At 37.9% G+C, this 18,450-nt stretch overlaps 1 pseudogene; it reads right to left on the bottom strand.

Annotated features, from left to right (window-relative positions):
* Nucleotides 1–14,108: 14,108 nt before the first annotated feature.
* LOC104657606 lies at nt 14,109–17,981 on the bottom strand (annotated as a pseudogene).
* Nucleotides 17,982–18,450: the final 469 nt, after the last annotated feature.

The following is an 18,450-nucleotide window of genomic DNA, read 5'->3' as shown; positions in this document are numbered from 1 at the left end:
AGATAATTTATATGTAATCATGTAATGGGTAGTGAGAGGCTTTTCTTAGATCTTGATTACCTGTAGAAAAGTATCAGATTTGCAAGGTTTCCAAAAGCCTCCACAATCTTCATAACTGTAGTTACAGCCACATCGAACCCTACATCTTTTTGTAGTAACTGTTTTATTCATATTCCACACTTCTGCTAATTCTATTCCCTCTGCTTAGGCTGTTCTTTACAAGTTCTAGTCTAGTCAAGTTCAAGGTCTAGTTCAAAGATGATTTTTTTTCCTTACGTTGTTCTGCATGATTAAAGCAGAGCAGAATTCATATTTTTCTTACATTTCCTCAGGTAGCACCACACCTATGTCTCTATTATGGCAATTTTGTATAGAAAGGCATGTAAATAAAGGCTTCCTAAACAGATTGAGAGAAACTTAATTGTTGCACCCTCCAGAGTGCCTAGTGTAATGTCTATAGAAGTACAGAGTAAATATCTGCAGAATTCATTAAATGAAATCATTGGCATCATGCTCTTTTAAATCGTGCAAATCATTAATCCACATTACACCAACTCATTCTGTATCTTCCTAGGGATTTCCTAGTTGTGTAATACGGCAAGGTAAATTCTGTATTTCTTGTTCTTGGGGTTCTCATACTCATTAGTGAATCTAGAAGCATGAACTCCCTTTCTTATTCTTATTTATAAAATGGGGATCTATTGGTACCTACCTAATAGGGTTATTGTAAAGATTCATTAAGTCAACACCTGTAAAATACATTGTCTGGCACACAGTGCACCATATGTATTAGATATCATTACTTATACATGTTGCAATCTAAATATAGAATACTTGGTAACAACATCAAGGTTAGTTTTCTAACTTACTTATTAGATAAGAGTATACTAACTGAGATTAACAGATCAATATTAGCTATTTCATGGGACAGCAATGTAAATACTGAAACATAGATTAAACTGTAACTTTTTGAAAAACCTCACAATGCAAAATATATATTGAAAATAATAATAATAGACGTACCAGGAATTTTACATGTGTCTTCTCATTGCCCTGAAAACAAATCATAATAAAAGTGTCATTATTATTGTGTCAATTTCTGCAAATGAGTAGAGTAAATAATTGAGCCAGCATTATACAGCTTGTAAATTGAGAAAGGATATTGAATCTTGATCCAACAAGCTCAACAAGGTATTTATTTAACCATGAGTGATGTATTTCCATAGAGTGCTCTGATTTTGAAAATGTCTTTGCTCTTACTATTCACTCTCTGTAGTATATTTTCTTCTGCTCACCACGTATCAACATAATACTTATTTGAAGGCCACAGTAAATGAGACTCAGTGTACGAAACCTCCTGTAGTCCTCTACAAAAGTAACTTTTTCCATCTCAGATATTAGATACTAGTTTACCTTTACCTTTTAGAGCACTTATAATTTTCAACCTTAAGTTATAATTATTAATATATGTATTTTTTCTTGTCCATCTAATCTCTTAGACTGCTTGAGAAAAAAATCTATATTCTGTGAAGTCTAAAATACCTAAAAATACTTAGCACACTTCATTGCACACAGTAAGTGTATAACTTTGAGGTTTTCTATTTTTGTTTCTCATGTCCATTTTATTAAGATACATGCCTAATATCAATTTTCTTAGTTTATTGGGGAGGAAAAGGGAGTATACTGAGCAGTTATTTTCGTTATATAGCTGTGTACATATAGATCTGATCAGAAGGCTAAATGCTTTAGAAGGCAGTTAAACACTAAACAGTTTTTGGACTAATACCATTTTCTTTTGATGTGCATGACTATCCTAATGCTAGTGCTAAGAAATAAAATTTGGTTTCCAGAAATTTTGGTTCCAGCAAATTGAGAATTTACTGTTGTGGATGCTACTAGGAAATGAGTTTTAATTCCTGGTGGAAACGATGCAATTTTTCTATTTTAGAGTTGTATACATTCTAAATACATATTGAAAGGCAATCATTAAGTGTTAAATTATTTTATCATTGGCCTGATTTTCTGGACCAACACTTCTTAAACACACAATATTAAACCACCAAATCGAATTAGCAAACTCAAAAAGTATCAATGGTCCCCTAGAGTTGTACCCTATATCCACTGATTTCTCCTGAATTTATAACTCGTAAAGTTTAAATAATCTGTTTGACAGTTTTCTTCAGCCCTTCAAATAACTTTCAAAGTTCCCGAGTATAACAGATCTGTAAACAGCACTTTCTATATGCCCAAGCACATTTCTTCTTGATGGCTGCAAACTAGAAACCCGTTTTCAGGAGTGGTTCCTTAAAAATGGAAACACAATGCTCACAAATCTTTCATGATATTGGCCGTTCAAATGTGCTTTAGTTAGAAGTCTTTTAAGCTACATATTTCTTATAAGATAATACTCTGCTTTAAAATTAGGGAAAAGTTCTTGCAGAATTCTTCATTAATAACTCCACTTCTACAGTTTAAGTAAAACACCAAGAAATAATTTCACTCCAGATATGACATCATTGTACAACCCTCTGATTTGTCTCTTTGTGCTACTCATTGTAGTCATTTCATGTTCTATTTTAACATTTTTTTTAATCTGTGAAAATGTTGGTCTTAAACCAAGTGTCTTGAGCTAACAGATATACACTTTAATGAAGGAGCATCTAGACTTGTTTAAAACGCGAAAATAGTATAATAAATCATTCCTACTAATTCTAGCACCATCAATTATTATTATTATTATTATTATTATTATTAATATTTTGAGACGGAGTCTCGCTCTGTCGCCCAGGCTGGAGTGCAGTGGCCGGATCTCAGCTCAGTGCAAGCTCCGCCTCCCGGATTTACGCCATTCTTCTGCCTCAGCCTCTGGGGTAGCTGGGACTACAGGCGCCCACCACCGTGCCTGGCTAGTTTTTTGTATTTTTTTAGTAGAGAAGGGGTTTCACCGTGTTAACCAGGATGGTCTCCATCGCCTGACCTCGTGATCCTCCTGTCTCGGCCTCCCAAAGTGGTGGGATTACAGGCTTGAGCCACCGCGCCCGGCCCATCGATTATTTAATCACTGATGTTGTTAACATTGTGATATGCTTACATATAAAAGAATTAATGTATTTCAGTTTGTAAACTCTTTATAGTAAATTATAATCCTTTCAGTCAGTATGATTACTAATTGTGCAAATTAATCTAGAATCTGAAAATAGAAGACAAAGTGCAAATTTAGTCTGGGGAGGTTTTATGAAACCATCTTCCACATGGAAAAGCTCCTACTCTGTGGAACTGTATGTAGGCAGTTTTGCCAGCAGTTTTATATTGTATCATACAGCATTGTCAACACTTCAGATATTCTTGGTTATTTTAAAGGTAATTACTAGAATGCACAAAACCTTAAAGGGCAAGCAAATCTTGTAAAAATGTTATTTGTAATGTAATATAAATTCAATGCATTAGTAATAATAATTGAGAAAGTTTTCTTTCATTTTTAGTTGCTATCTGCTCATCATTATTATCATCATCCAAGAATAAATGAAGTCTGCTGTGTATTATTTTCAGCCAAAAATGGTAGTAGAGAGACAAATTCAAGAAGCTGAACTTAATATAAGTGAATAGAATTTCATGCATACGAAGGTATAAATCAGCCAAAATCACAGATAGAGATGAGACATATTTTTTGAGAAGCTTACTGAGCTTACTCACTTACTTACTGATTGAAAATAAGAGTTGTTTTAGAAGAGGTTTCTTTTCAATAACTTCCTTAATTTTTCAGTTTTGGATTGCAGAAACCATTTATCTATTTTTTGTCATGCTTCCTATCTTTCATAGGTACTAATTCAGTTACTTTAAGGTTAGAAAAAATTTAGTTAATTTAATAACTTTTGATCAGCATGGTACGTTTTCTTTCTAAAGTTCTTTACATTCTTTAGCATAAATCAAGGTGAATCAAAGGTTAATACTTTTCAGGACTTGAGATTTGGAACACGTCAGTGTGCAAATAACTGATATAGTTATGTATCTGTCTGAAGTTAAAACCTGGAAAGATTTATGTAGGAACACTAACCATGCATCAATTAATTGCTAAATTTAAATATACATTTTTAACCTCTGATTATTTTATATTTGAATTAGCTTTAATTAATTGCAGCCACTAACAAATCTATTCAAGAAGTTGATTTATAGCTTTTAGGCTTAATAATGTAGTTACAATAAAAACTAAATGAGTGATAAATCAAGTTTACGTTTCCCAAATTCAATTGTTACAAAGACTGAGATGTTCTATTTGTCTCCTTATCACGCAAACATATGCTTTTTCCTTCTCGTTAAATTCAGTGGGTTGAAAGTATATATTGATACATCATATTCCTGAAGTCTGAAGTTACCCCTTAACCAGTGAGTTTCCTGTAATCTCAGCTCTTCCACTTAGCCAAACCTGCTGTTACAGTCATCCCTGGCCTCTAATCACTTGAGCTCTTCTTAGTCTATTACAATATGGAACCTATCTGACTTTATTTCCCTCCCAGGCCATCCTGGACCAATCTCATGGTTAATCATCTCAGTGACTTTCTCCCTACTACTTTCCATCTATTCAGACTTCTGCTGATGACCTCTCCTTGGCAGTGCCAAAATGTTGACCAATCTAATCATCTCACTTCTCCCTGGGTTGAGAAGTGCTGCTGGAAAAACCTCATGTTCTCTTTAATTATATCTATTATACATTTATGATAGCAGCTCTGCTTAAGCACTGAAGCAACTCAGCAATTCTTCTTTGTTTGACCTTTCTTTCTCAGCCCTCTTTCCTTATCCATGTAGCAGCTATTTTCAACTTTCAAAACTAACTTCAAATCTTCAACCATATCTTCAACCCAGGTAATTCTCTCTCACAGCACACAATATAATCTATTTTCCTGAGATAATAATGGTCAGCCAAGACGGACTTTTTAGAACCTATAGGATTTTCATTACAGGCAGTGAAACTTAATGCATGGAATTTAAAAATATATGCAGGAGCTTAGTGTAATCCCAGGATGGAATGTTGACTGACAAAATGATCTAACTATATTACAAATTTATGAAACAATCTCGCTGAAGGAGGTGGAGGGAAAAGGTGCTGACCTAAATAGCTTTGTAAATCAGAGGAGTCTAAAAGGCCGGAAACAAAAGAAACTGTATGTAGACACTGTAATATACTTGATAAAATAGCTTACCATAGATTTACATAAGTCTGTTACTGCTATACATATATATAGAATATGAACAATTAATCAAATTGATGATAGATTGCAGGAGATACGCATCTCACTATTTGAGTGGAAGGTTACAGATAAGAGAGAGAAGGGTAGAATGAACTACGAGGTAATGTATTGCAGATTGAGACATCACTGTGAGCTTATGTCTAGCTTAATCTAGACATAGATGGTTACATACAAATTAAATACACATATGTGTGTATACAAATACATACACATGTATACAAGTGTATATATACACACATACACATATATACAAACACACATACACACACACACACACATATATCAAGGACACATATATTCTTCACTCCATTTTCCTCTGAGTTTTGATATGAGTAAAACTTTCCTAGGAAGAACAATAGGAGCAGCATATTCCAGACAGAAAGAACCAAGATTATTGAATATTGACATCATAATCTTCCTTTATTCACCTCCCATCATCTCATCAAACTGCCATAATCTAATTTCTAGAAACACTGTTCTAATAAACATTTTCTTTCAATGATCACTTATTATTTAGTCATTACCAGATTTCATGAATTATTGTTAGTCCTAAATCTACCTAACCTCTTAACTTCATTTGGCAGTATTGATTATCCCTGTATGTATGTGTGTGTGCCTGTGTGTGTGTAAATCCTAGTTTATCCATTGTTAACAATTTTGCTTATTTTTCTTTTCTGTAAATAAGAATGTTTACAAAACTTTGAGCATATATTCTCCTTGAAAAATAATATCTCATTGTCTGGACTCTAAAAATCACCCACTTTCTTATCATTTCCTATTTAGGTGGACAAAGTTCTTATGGTGAGAGGGGGTTTTCTAATTTCTCCAAATTTAGGGAGACTTTTTCTTTAATAAACAAATTATCAAATACATTAAATAAAATCAGAATGTCTTAAGTTATAAAAGAGCTGGTGTAACTTTGTTATAGTGTGATAATTGTAATATGAGCAGAAATCATATATTTGAATTATCAGATTTTTATTGGCATTGGCTAACATAATTTGGAAGAATTAGTGTATCAAATAAGGTGTAGAGGGATGCTATCCCACTCTCAACAATGTCATAACAGCATTCATTTAACCTCATAAAAAAGAAGGTCCATTTGCCCTCTCTTTACAACTATCTAATAAGATGAGCCCGATATTAAGTTCTCTATTTTGCTCTTTTGTAGACTAGAAATTATTGCACAGAAATATGGCATACTTTCTCTGTATCCCTGAACTAATCAATGCAAATAATTTTCTCAATGACCTGTAGGCTGATGGGATTACATACTTACTTTCTTTGCCATAAGTGTGTCCTGTACTCTTTCTGGAATGATAAAACCTGAAACCCTTAATCTCCATTAGATTATTCCTACTCTTCCTCACCATCACTAAACACGGTGGGAAAAGAAAGGATGTTACCAGTGCTTTCATTTTAATTCTATCTGGTGAGTTGTTATCCTTTGTGTAGTGTCTATTTGGTTGGAATAAAAACAATATGTTGATTTTTACTTCTAAATTAAGAAAACAGTCTTTAGAGAGATAAATATTTCTATCTATCCTTCTATTCATTTTTTTACATACCTCTCCTGATTATTTTATCTTTTTTCTAATATTAAATATAATGTCTTATTTCATTTTGTCATATAGCACTTGCAAACTCAATATATCCAAACCAAATATTTTATTTCTATTTTTCCCACCCCAGCAAAACAAAACTGAACCATATAAAACACTCTTTTGTCTCATCTCTTCCTATTACATCTAATTGCTACACCATGTTGAGCAAATTTGTTGCTTTGATATAAGATATGTTTAAGGACAGGGTATGGTACTGAGTCGCCACTTAGCAAACATGACCCTTCTGGGTTTACTGGTGTAATAAGTGAAAATAGACACTGAATATCACAGAAAATATTATATAAGCCTTGAAAGGCACTTAATGACTCAGGAATAGGAGGTGCAATATTTTAAATATAGTTCACAGGAGTAAGTTTTTCTTTTCTTTTCTTTTTTCTTTTTTTTTTTTATTGTACTTTAAGTTCTAGGGTACATGTGCATAACGTGCAGGTTTGTTACATATGTATACTTGTGCCATGTTGGTGTGCTGCACCCATCAACTCGTCAGCACCCATCAGGTCATCATTTATATCATGTATAACTCCCCAATGCAATTCCTCCCCCCTCCCCCCTCCCCATGATAGGCCCCAATGTGTGATGTTCCCCTTCCCGAGTCCAAGTTTCCTCATTGTTCAGTCCATCTGTGACAGACTGGATTAAGAAAATGTGGCACATATACACCATGGAATACTATGCAGCCATAAAAAAGGATGAGTTTGTGTCCTTTGTAGGGACATGGATGCAGCTGGAAACCATCATTCTTAGCAAACTATCTTTTTTTTTTTTTTAGAGACAGAGTCCCACTATGTTGACCAGGCTGGTCTGGAATTTCAGGACTCAAGCAATGCTCTCATCTCAGCCTCCCAAAGTACTGGAATTATGGTCATGAGCCACCACGCCTGGCCCACAGGAGTAAGTTATAACAAAAATCTATACATTTCCAATTCTCCGCACGTTGCTACATCATTGACCATCATGACTCATTTAAAACCATCTCCTATTACTATAGTATTCTATGTAGCACTGTGGTACCTTGATTATCATTTTGATTCTTCTTGCCTTCTCTAAGTGATCTTCCAGTGCCTTGTAATAAAGTGGGTTAAGTCTATATCCCTATCCCCATTAACTTTGAGCTTGAGCTAAACAATATAATAAATAGTAGCAGATATTATATGAACAGAGTCTCCACATATGTGTGCATAGTTTGTGCTGACTTCTTGGATATCTGCCAGCTGTGAGGAGAATAGCATGACTGGGTAACTGCTAGTCCAAGGAAAATGAAGATGCATTGAGAAAACCTGAATCCAACTCAGCTTGCAGCTCAACCCCACTACCTCATAAGCCTGAAGCAGAGATGCCCCAGATAAACTGCAGATCTGTGGACATTATATATAGATGTAATATATATATATATGCTATATTACTTTATTTTTCTGAAATTTTTACATAATTGGGGAAAAATGATTATACTATTGATGCTATAATATATTATCGATAATATATATTGATAATATATTATCAATATATATTATCGATAATATACTATGCTATATTATATATATAACATATATGAGCTAGATTATTACTTTTCTGAATTTTTCACGTAACTCTCAAACTTTATTCAATGTTTAATTCTAATTGAAATTTTTCTGTTTACCATGCATATACAGGAAATTGAGCAAAGCTAAAGTGTCCAGATACAATTTTCATAAAGTGAACATATCCATGTAACCCTGTAATTGAAATTTAACATAAGAACATGAGGGAAAATAAGTCTGTATGTGCACGATTCTTAAAGATTCTCAAGTTTCTTAAGGTCTGAGTCTGGAAATGAGCATATTGTCATTTCTAACATGTTTTAACCTTTCTGTTAATTTCGGGGGTACATGTGGAGATTTGTTATATAGGAAAATTGCCTGTCGTGGAAGTTTTGTGTACAGATTATTTCATCACCCAGGTAATTAGCATAGTACCCAATAGGTAATTTTTCAGTGTTCAGTTTCCTTCCACCCTTCACCCTCAAGTAGGCTCCAGTGTCTATGGCTGGCTTCTGCTGTATTTGGTTTTCTGCTCTTGTGTTAGTTCACTTGGGATAAAGGCCTGTGGCTCCATCCATGTTGCTGCAAAGGTCATGATCACTTCCTTTTTTATAGTTGTGTAGTATTCCATGGTCTTATGTGCACTCTATTTTCTTTATCTGGTCTACCATTGATGGGCATTTAGGTTGATTCCATGCTTCTCTTATTGTGAATAGTGCTGTGATTAAAATACATGTGCATGTGATCATAGCAAAGCAATATATATGCCTCTGTATATATACCCAATTATGAGATTACTGGGTCGAATGGTAGTTCTGTTTTAAGTTCTTTGAGAAATCACCAAACTGCTTCCCACAGTGACTGAACTAATTTCCATTTCCACCAGCAGTATATAAACATTCTTTTTCACAGCGATCCTCCAGTATATGTTATTTTTGACATTTTAATAACATTCATTCTGAATGACATGGTTTTGATTTCCATTTCTCTAAAAATTAGTGGTGTTGAGCAGTTTTTCATAAATTATTGGTACATGAAAAAATAAAGAAAGAAAAAAATGATTGATACTATGTATAGAAAATAACTTTGGGTGTGCAGGCAAGCAGTTGGGACTGATTGGAAGAAAACAGACAGATTGGAAGAAAACTGTCTTTTGAAAAGTGTCCATTTTAGTGTTTTGCCCACTATTTAATAGGATTTTTGTTGTTATTAATTTGTTTAAATTTTTTTTAGATTCTGAATATTAGACCTTTGTTAGATGCACAGGTTGCAAATATTTTCTGCCATTCTGTAGGCTGTCTCTTTACTCTGTTGATAGTTGATTTTGCTGTGGAGAAGCTCTTTAGTTTAATTAGTCCCATTTGTTTTTGTTACAATTGCATCTGGCATCTTTGTCATGAAATATTTGCCAAGACTTGTGTCCAGAATGGTATTCCCTAGGTTTTCTTCAAGGGTTTTTATCCTCTTAGATTTTACATTTAACTCTTTAATTCAGTTTGAGTCGATTTTTGTATATGATGTAAGGAAGGGGCCCAGTTTCAATCTTCTGCATATGACAAGCCAGTTATGCCAGCACCATTTACTGAATAGGGAGTCGTTTCCCCATTGCATGTTTTGTTGACTTTGTTGAAGATAAGATGGTTGTGTATATGCAGTCGTTTTTGTTTTTGTTTTTCTGGTCTTTCTAACCTGTTGCATTTGTCTACATGTCAGTTTTTGTACCAGTACCATCCATGTTGTTTTGGTTATTATAGCCTTATAGTATAGTTTGAAGTCAAGTCATGTATTGCCTCCAAGTTGTTGTTTGCTTGTTTGTTTGTTTTTGCTTAGTATTGCTTTGGCTATTTAGGCTCTTTTTTGGTTCCAGGTAAGTTTTAGAATTTTTTTTTCTAATTCTGTGAAGAATGTCATTGGTAGTTTGTTAGAAATAGCATTGAAATTGCTTTGGACAGTATGACCATTTTAGCAATATTGATTCCTCCTATCCATGAGCATAGAATGTTTTTTCCGTTTGTCTATATCATCTCTGATTTCTTTCAGCAATGTTTTATAATTCTTATTGTAGAGATCTTTCACCTCCCCAGTTAACTGTATTCCTAGGTATTTTATTCTTCTTGTGGCTATTGTGAGTGGGATTGCGTTCTTGATTTGGTACTCAGCTTGGATGTTGTTGGTGTATAGAAATGCTACTGATTTTTGTGCATTTACTTTGTATCCTGAAACCTTGCTGAAGTTGTTTATCAGATCTAGGAGCTTTTGGGCAGAGACTATGGAGTTTTCTAGGTATAAAATCATGTTACCTGCAAACAGGCATAATTTGACTTCCTCTCTTCCTGTTTGGATACCTTTTATTTTTTGGTCCTACATGATTGCTCTGGCTAGGACTTCCAGTACTATGTTAAATAGGAGTGGTAACAGTGGACACCCCTGCTTTGTTTGGGTTCTCAGGGGGAATGCTTCCCACTTTAGCCTATTCATATGTGGCTGTGGGTTTGTCATAGATGGCTCTCATTAATTTTAGGCATATTCCTTCAATGCCTAGTTTGTTGAGGGTTTTTAACACAAAGGGATGTTGAATTTCCTCAAAGCCCTTTTCTGCATCTATTGATTTGATCATGATTTTTTGTTTGTTTTTTTCTTCAGTCAGTTCTGTTTATGTGATGAGTCACAGCTACTGATTTGCATACATTGTACCAACATTCCATAATAATATTTTGTCAATGTGAACGAAAAGCATCTCTTCAAAATGAATGATTTAACAAATGAATGAATGAACAAAAGAAACAAAAAACTTCCATGTGCTGTGTGATGGTTAATACTGAGTGTCAACTTGATTGGACTGAAGGATACAAAGTATTGATCCTGGGTGTGTCTGTGAGGGTGTTGCCAAAAGAGATTCACATGAGTCAGTGAGCTGGGGAAGGCAGATCTACCCTTAATCTGGTGGTCACAATCTAATCAGCTGCCAGCGAACATAAAGCAGGCAGAAAATGCGAAAAAGAGAGCTGGGCCTTGCCTCCCAGTGAGCATCTTTCTCCCATTCTGGATGCTTCCTGCCCTCAAACATCAGGCTCCAAGTTCTTCCGTTCTGGGACTTGGACAGGCTCTTCTTGCTCCTCAGCTTGCAGATAGCCTATTATGGGATCTTGTGATCATGTAAGCTAATACTTAATAAACTCTCCTTCATTATATATATATATGTGTGTGTGTGTGTGTATGTATATATATATATATAAATATCTCCTATTAGTTTTGTCTCTCTAAGAGAACCCTGACTAATACATTCTGTAAACCTCAAAAGTTCGCTCAGGTTTGTTCTTATAAACATGTGCATGTGGCCCTCTCCCAAGGTGTGCATACTCCCTATGCCAACTTTCGATATGGTCATTAAGGTCAATGGTCACAGAAAATCCTCTCAGTGGATGGAGCATAAAGCAAAGAGAAAAGTAAATTAGACAAAGACACGCCTGTTAGCATAATTAAGGTCTATTAATGAAATATCTTCAACCCAGGGTAGAAGATAATCACAATAAATGGCCAGTAGAATTTGATTGCCAGTGACTCCACTATAGCTTCCTCTTTTGATTTTCCAAATATTTAAATATTCAGAGTTCTTGTCATAATAAGATGACCCTGCCCACAACAATTGTGTGTGTGTGTATGTGTGTATGTGTGTGTGTGTGTATGGTGAGGGGGAATGGGTGTGTGGGGGGTAACGGGATGGGGTGTGTGTGGGGTGGGGGAGAGAGTGTTTGTGTTTTGGTATGGTGCAGAAAGATACTGTATTTCCTTCCAAAACAACAATTTATTATTAATTAAGTCCTTATCATGTATTAGAAACCATGTTAAATTGGAAATAAAATGATAGAAGAGATGCCATATCTAGTCTTGACATGGTGGCTCATGCCTATAATCCCAGGACTTTGAGACACTGAGGTAGGAGGATTGTTTGATATCGAAAGTTTGAGATCAACCTGTGCAAAATTGCACGGCCCCATCTCTAGAAAGAATAAACAAATAAAATTATAAGATTACCCAGGTTTGGTGGTACATCTATAGTCTTAGCTACTTGGGAAGCTGAAGTAGAAGGATCACTTGATCCCAGGTTTTTTGGTCTGCAGTGAGATATAATTGTGCCACTGCACTCCAGCCTGGACAGCAGAGTGAGACTTTGTCTCAAAACAAAAAAGGATGCAAATTTTGAGAGAGGTAAAGGAGCAATTGAAGATGACATATGCAGCTTTTTCTGATATCTCTTTGAACTCCTCCTCATCAAATTCCTTCTCTTATAAGCAGCATTCTAGAATCACTGGATTTAAGAAGAGTTTTGTTTTTTCTTTAGTAGTGCTTTAACCTTCCATGAATATCATTTTCTTCATCCTCTGCTATGTGTATCAGTGGAAGAAGGTTGAAACTCGTGAAACTTGGTAGTGTACTACTCAGAGTGCTTAAATAACTCTTGGGTACCAATATTGTTGGTGATGAAGAATGCTAGAGACTGATATCTTGACTATGTAGAGGATCAGTTCTAAGTGGCTACTGTTCTTTGTTTGTATACTCAAGATCTGCTCATTTACTCCCTTTGTGTTCATCTGTGGGTGGAAACCAGCTCCAGGAGTTAGGGAGCAGTGGGTATGTGGGTCACACACTACTACCTTGTTTGTTGCATCAAAGACCTGGGCAAGCTCAGGCAGATAAAGGCCTGGAACTCCTGTTATACCTGTTGGTGAGTGCAGCAGGTCATGCACTAGCAAAAAAAAGGGAACTGTAACTCATTTGCTACCATCTTGTGGAGTCAAATAAATAAAGGCATGTTTACTAATAGCTTAGCAAGAAAGTGAAAAGATAGAGTAGTACCACTCATTGTGGCTGATATAAAATGGATGGCATCCCTGCACATTGGTGTGGTCAGTTTGGGTTTAAGAGGCAGAGGTCACACAGAACCTTGTGGGCAGACTGTATAATAGGTCTCATCTGAGTTCTACAGGTAAATAAAGAGGGTGGTCTTGGAAACCCTGATCATAGTATTGAATACTTTGCTTGATGAAACCACTCTGAATGTGTTTATGATGTGTTCATAACTCTCTTCATAAATCTTGCTAATAAGTAAGGTACTGCATTGTAGCTGGTGTCCCTGGACTGAGCCTGACTCTGTGTTCCCACCCAAACCTCATCTCAAATTGTAATCCCAACATGTAGGGGAAGGGGCTTGGTTGGAGGTGACTGGATCATGGGGACGATTTTCCCTGTGCAGTTCTCCTGATAGTGAGAGGGTTCTCACTAGATCTGATGGTTTTAAAAGTGGAGTTTCCCCTTCACTCTTTCTCTCTCCTGCCGCTATGTGAAGAAGACCCTTGCTTCACCGTCCGACATGACTGTAAGTTTCCTGAGGTTTCCCCAGCCAAGGAGAACTATGAGTTAATTAAGCCTCTTTTCTGTTTATAAATTACCTGGTCTCAGATAGTATCTTTATAGCAGTGTGAAAATGGACTAATACATATATGCTGTCAGCTTTCCATTTTCTTTATTGTTTTCTTTCCATTCCAGGATAATCATTACTAAAAATTTCTTTTTTTGTTTCAGAATTTGATTTGTTATTCATATGTTTTCATTGATTTAAACATATTTTGTGCAATTTCTACAGTGCATCAGAAAAACAACACAGAGGGCAGTAGCACTCTCACAGTCCAACCTCCATTCCCTGATGCTGGGGGCAGGACCTATACCACTGGCAGAGGTACCATGCCATTCCATGAAGTGCCACCCAGAAGCCTTCTGTGGCACTCTGGACCACTGGCTTTTCCAGAGTCCACATTCAATGCAACGTGAGCACAGGCTTCTAGGGAGAATGGAAACAGGCCAAGAAAAGACACCCCACATTCTTTTGCCTGCAAGGGCCAGGGCCAGCTCCCTCTTACATAGGGCCCGATTTCCTTCTGATCACAGAGTTGGTCTTGATTAAGACAAGGTGCAGATCTGGCATGGAGGATGTGGCCAGGTAAGGCAGCCAGGTTCCCTGTTAGATCCCCAGGCTCTCCTGAGCACTAAGTGGGGAGCATTACCAACAGGTTTGTTTAAAGATGTCTACAGAGAGCTATGCACACCTGGATCCCCTACTGGCTCCTACAGTCAGGGCACAGATATTCTTTCAAACATTGTTCCCAAGGCCAGGGTCTAAGTCAGCTGCATGGGATTGTCAAGGCTGAGGAAGGCAGGTGAACTGTGCCTTTGTTCCTAGGGCATGCACAGAAACTCTTCTTGTCTGCTATGGGTGGCACTCATGGAATGGCCATCTCTCTGCCAGTCATCTCAGTAATCACAGGTGACAAGCAGATTCCTGGTGGCTGGACTGGAAGGAGACCAGCCAGGACCAGCTGACACATCTCTGCTCCAAAGCTGGATAAGCAGAATATACACAGCCCTGGTCCTCACTTCCTTTCTTTGATTGTTCTTCAAACCTTCAAGATAGATTCTTTTTAAGTTGGTTAACAAATCTCAAGGTGCCAGAACTGTGAAGTGTTCAGTAGCACAGGACATATGAGCACAGCTGCCCCTCATCCCCAGATGGCACCCTTTTTACTTCCTCCTCAGGCCGTTCTTTGCTTTGGTGTAGAAAGGGCTCAAACACCTGGCAAGGGGTGTTGGGTAGCAGGGGAAAAGGTTACAAGGAAGCAAGAAGATGCACTGGGCTGGGCAGGAACTGGAGGACAGTTTGAAGATCTCTCTCCTTTGGGACCTGTCTTTCTCAAGAAACCATGAAGAAACTGGCCTGAGACAAGTCAGGGAGTAAAGGAAAACTGCCAATTAGGAGGCAGAATACAAGTCTTATTACTTCCACCAATCAGCAGTGGTAGCATAGAAATAAATCCAATAACTAATATCCTGTCCTCTTGTAAACCAAGACTCACCCCAGGACCCTCACAAACACCCACTCAGAAGACAAACTCAACTCTTAAGTCAAAAGAGTTGGGTGAAAACAATTAAAACAAAAGGAACAAATTAGATGGTTGGGACCAAGGACTCAGGAAACAAAGCTGGTAAGTTCACCCATAGAGCACTTACGGTTCCCAGCATACACTTAAGCCACGTGGATCACTTTTACATGCTGAGAGTCAACTTCTTATTAAAATATAAATGCTAAGACTAGCTCTTCCTGCCTTTGCTTGAGAGACAGACAAGCTGCAGCACGGCAGGGAGCAGAGAGGTTCCCCATGATTGTGCGCAGAACTGCTGGGAGGTGTAGAGCAAAAACCTCCCTTCTGGGAGAACTGTTTGTAGGTTTGCAGCCACCCTATAGCACTGGTGGGAGACGAGGAAGAAGGCTTGGCAAAAACCCAAAGGAAAGGTGTGGCTTCTGTCTGTTCCAGCACTGTGAGCCATCCAGTTGCCCTCTGATACAGTCTTGGCTCGTGGGAGTCGGCAACAGCAAGGCAGCTGAATGTCTGGGTCTATGCTAATTCAGGCCTAGATTAAAGGTTTCTGGCATGAGGGGATCTGGGGCTCTGCTACAAGGATTGGTTTTCTTGTTTGTTTGCTTTTTCAGATGCAGAATAGGGAATGACAATAGAGCAAGGTGTCAGGGAAGGAAGGGACTGTCCAATCCTGCCACCAGCAGATGCTGGAAGGGAGATGCTTCTTCCCAGGCCTCCCTGGCATTAAGAAGGTCCAAGGGGCACTCACTCTTCCTGACTGTGCTTCTCCTTGTGGGTAGGAAAGACCCCAGGGCGGTGGCAAGCAGAAAGAGAGGGATCTTAAAGATGTTCCCCACTGGCTTCTCTAGCTTTTCCTCCACCCTACTCCCCAGGTTTCCTCCCCCAAGTCTCAGACAGTGCTTCCTTTGACTGCCTCTGACTTGAAGCTCTGAAAACTCAGTGTGTAGGACTCGCTAGAAAGCCACCGGTGGGAATGGGCCATCTCATCTTAACAACCACAGGTGGCATCTGGACAAGGTGCAGGGGACTCTGGTCTTTTAAGACCTGACTCAGATTTAGGATCAGACCCAGCATGACAGTAATCTGCTTATCAAACTGGTCTTTGTCAAAACTAGAATTTTTTTTTTTTTTTTTTTTTTTTTGAGATAAGGTCTCTCTCTATTGCCCAGGCTAGAGTGCAGTTGCCTGATCTTAGCTCACTGTAACCTCTACTTCCTGGGCTCAAGCAATCCTCCCTCCTCAGCCTCCCAAGTAGCTGGGATTACAGGCATGCACCATGATACCGGGATAATTTTTACTTTTTGTTTGTTTGTTTGTTTTTGTAGAGACAGGGTTTCCCCATTTGCCCAGGTTGGTCTCCAACTCCTGAGCTCAAGTGATCTGCCTCTCAAAGTGCTGGGATTACAGGCATGAGCCACCACACCCAACCCAGGAGCTTTCCTGAAGAGTTCACATAAGTCCTCTTCCAAGTCCTTGAAGTTAGGGTTGGATATCTTTGGAATGATCAGATCTTTGAACTGCTAAGAGAATGGGACTTTTATCTGGAGCAGCCAGGCCTGGTGCAAAGGATATTCCCTTCAGGAGTCAGGGTGCTTTGGTGGGAAGGCCAGCCCATTGTCTATGGCAGCCACCTTGATAACAGGCTCCTTCACCACCACCCAGTCTGTACGCTGAGAGCCAGAGCTATCCTTTGGACAGTCACATTTACCAGTTGTCATTGCCTCTGTCAGTGTCGCAGATGATGTGATCCAGCACCACCAGTGGCTGGAACTGCAGTAGTAGTTGCTGTTTGATATTCTCAGGGAGCGGTTCTGCTTCAATACGCCACAGCCAATAGTCTGCATCTTTGTAGCCTTCAACAAAGAGCTGGAAAGAGCCAACCGTTGGTGGGTTGTCAACCACTGCCCAACGTTTGACACTTTCTCTAGCACAAGCTGCTTGCCCCTGGACATCACTCTGTCAACGGCACTATAGTTGAGTATTTTACTGGCCAGGTATACCACCTTTGTGAGGAGTACAATCTTGCATTCTAGTTTTCTGTCCACCAGGTTGCCCTCTGCCTCTGAGAGATAACCCTGGTTGAGGACAAGGTATGCACCATGGCCAAAACAGCAAGGACGGCACAGCTCCTGCAACCACTTGGTCCACTTAGGATTAAATTGCCCATAGGGGCTCTTCATTCTTGGGTTTGAAGACAACAGTGATCTTTTATTTACTGGCAAAAAAAAAAAAAAAAAAAAAAGCAAAATGCATATATTCATATTGTTAAGTCTTCAGAATTATTTGCTTATCCAAAGCGGCTAGCAAGACACCTCAGTTACTGGTCTTCTCTGTCTCTGCTCCCCTAGAACCCCAACCTCTGAACAACAAAGAAGCAGTAGAAACAGGCTCACAACTCATGAGTTCATTGTAACTCTCCAGAAACCCGTGAGGGTCCTTGACAAGTAGCTTCTGCTGGGGCCCTGGTAGATGGGGCTTGGGAAAGATGCCGCACTTAATGGCCAGTTCTGCCTGCCGCACCGCAGCCTCGAACTCAAGGTCCTCCCGGAATTCATTCAGCTCCTGGTGGGCCTGAGCATCGTGCGCTGCCTTGGCAAACCCTGGACCTGCACCACCATGGTTTGGAAATGGAAAAATTCTTCCTGCAGAGATACTGCTCATGTTTTTGGCCACTGATGACATTATTTTTTTCTTGCAACAATCCATTTTGTAATACAGTACCACGTTAAAACAAAATGAGTCCACATGTATACCAGTATAACACATCCTTTATGACATTAATATAACATTTGTCCTGTTGTTGTTCATAAATTCAAAAATTCTCTGAAAGCTTTTAAGCTATTTTAAGTTCCCTGTTATTAATGCTGTGTCCCTGTTTTCTTCTCCAGTGGTTATCTATGATAAAGACTTTTTTTCAATTGGATGCAATTAATTTCCCTCCAGTAATTTTTTAATTTAAGTTTTTTGGATTAGAAAATACTAATTTGTATTGTTAACAATTGCATTTTAGGTTGAAAAACAATTACTAAGTAAGAAGACCTAAAAGATTGTTAGGGAGAAGATGAAAAACATATCCTATTAAGAAATAAATAAAATTACAAATAGTCATTTCAGTACTAATAATATCAAG

Source organism: Rhinopithecus roxellana, chromosome 19 (assembly GCF_007565055.1).
Source record: "Rhinopithecus roxellana isolate Shanxi Qingling chromosome 19, ASM756505v1, whole genome shotgun sequence".
NCBI classification, from domain to species: Eukaryota; Metazoa; Chordata; class Mammalia; order Primates; family Cercopithecidae; genus Rhinopithecus; species Rhinopithecus roxellana.
The sequence above is the reverse complement of the archived record's forward strand: the minus strand, read 5'-3'. Positions and strand labels throughout refer to the sequence as shown.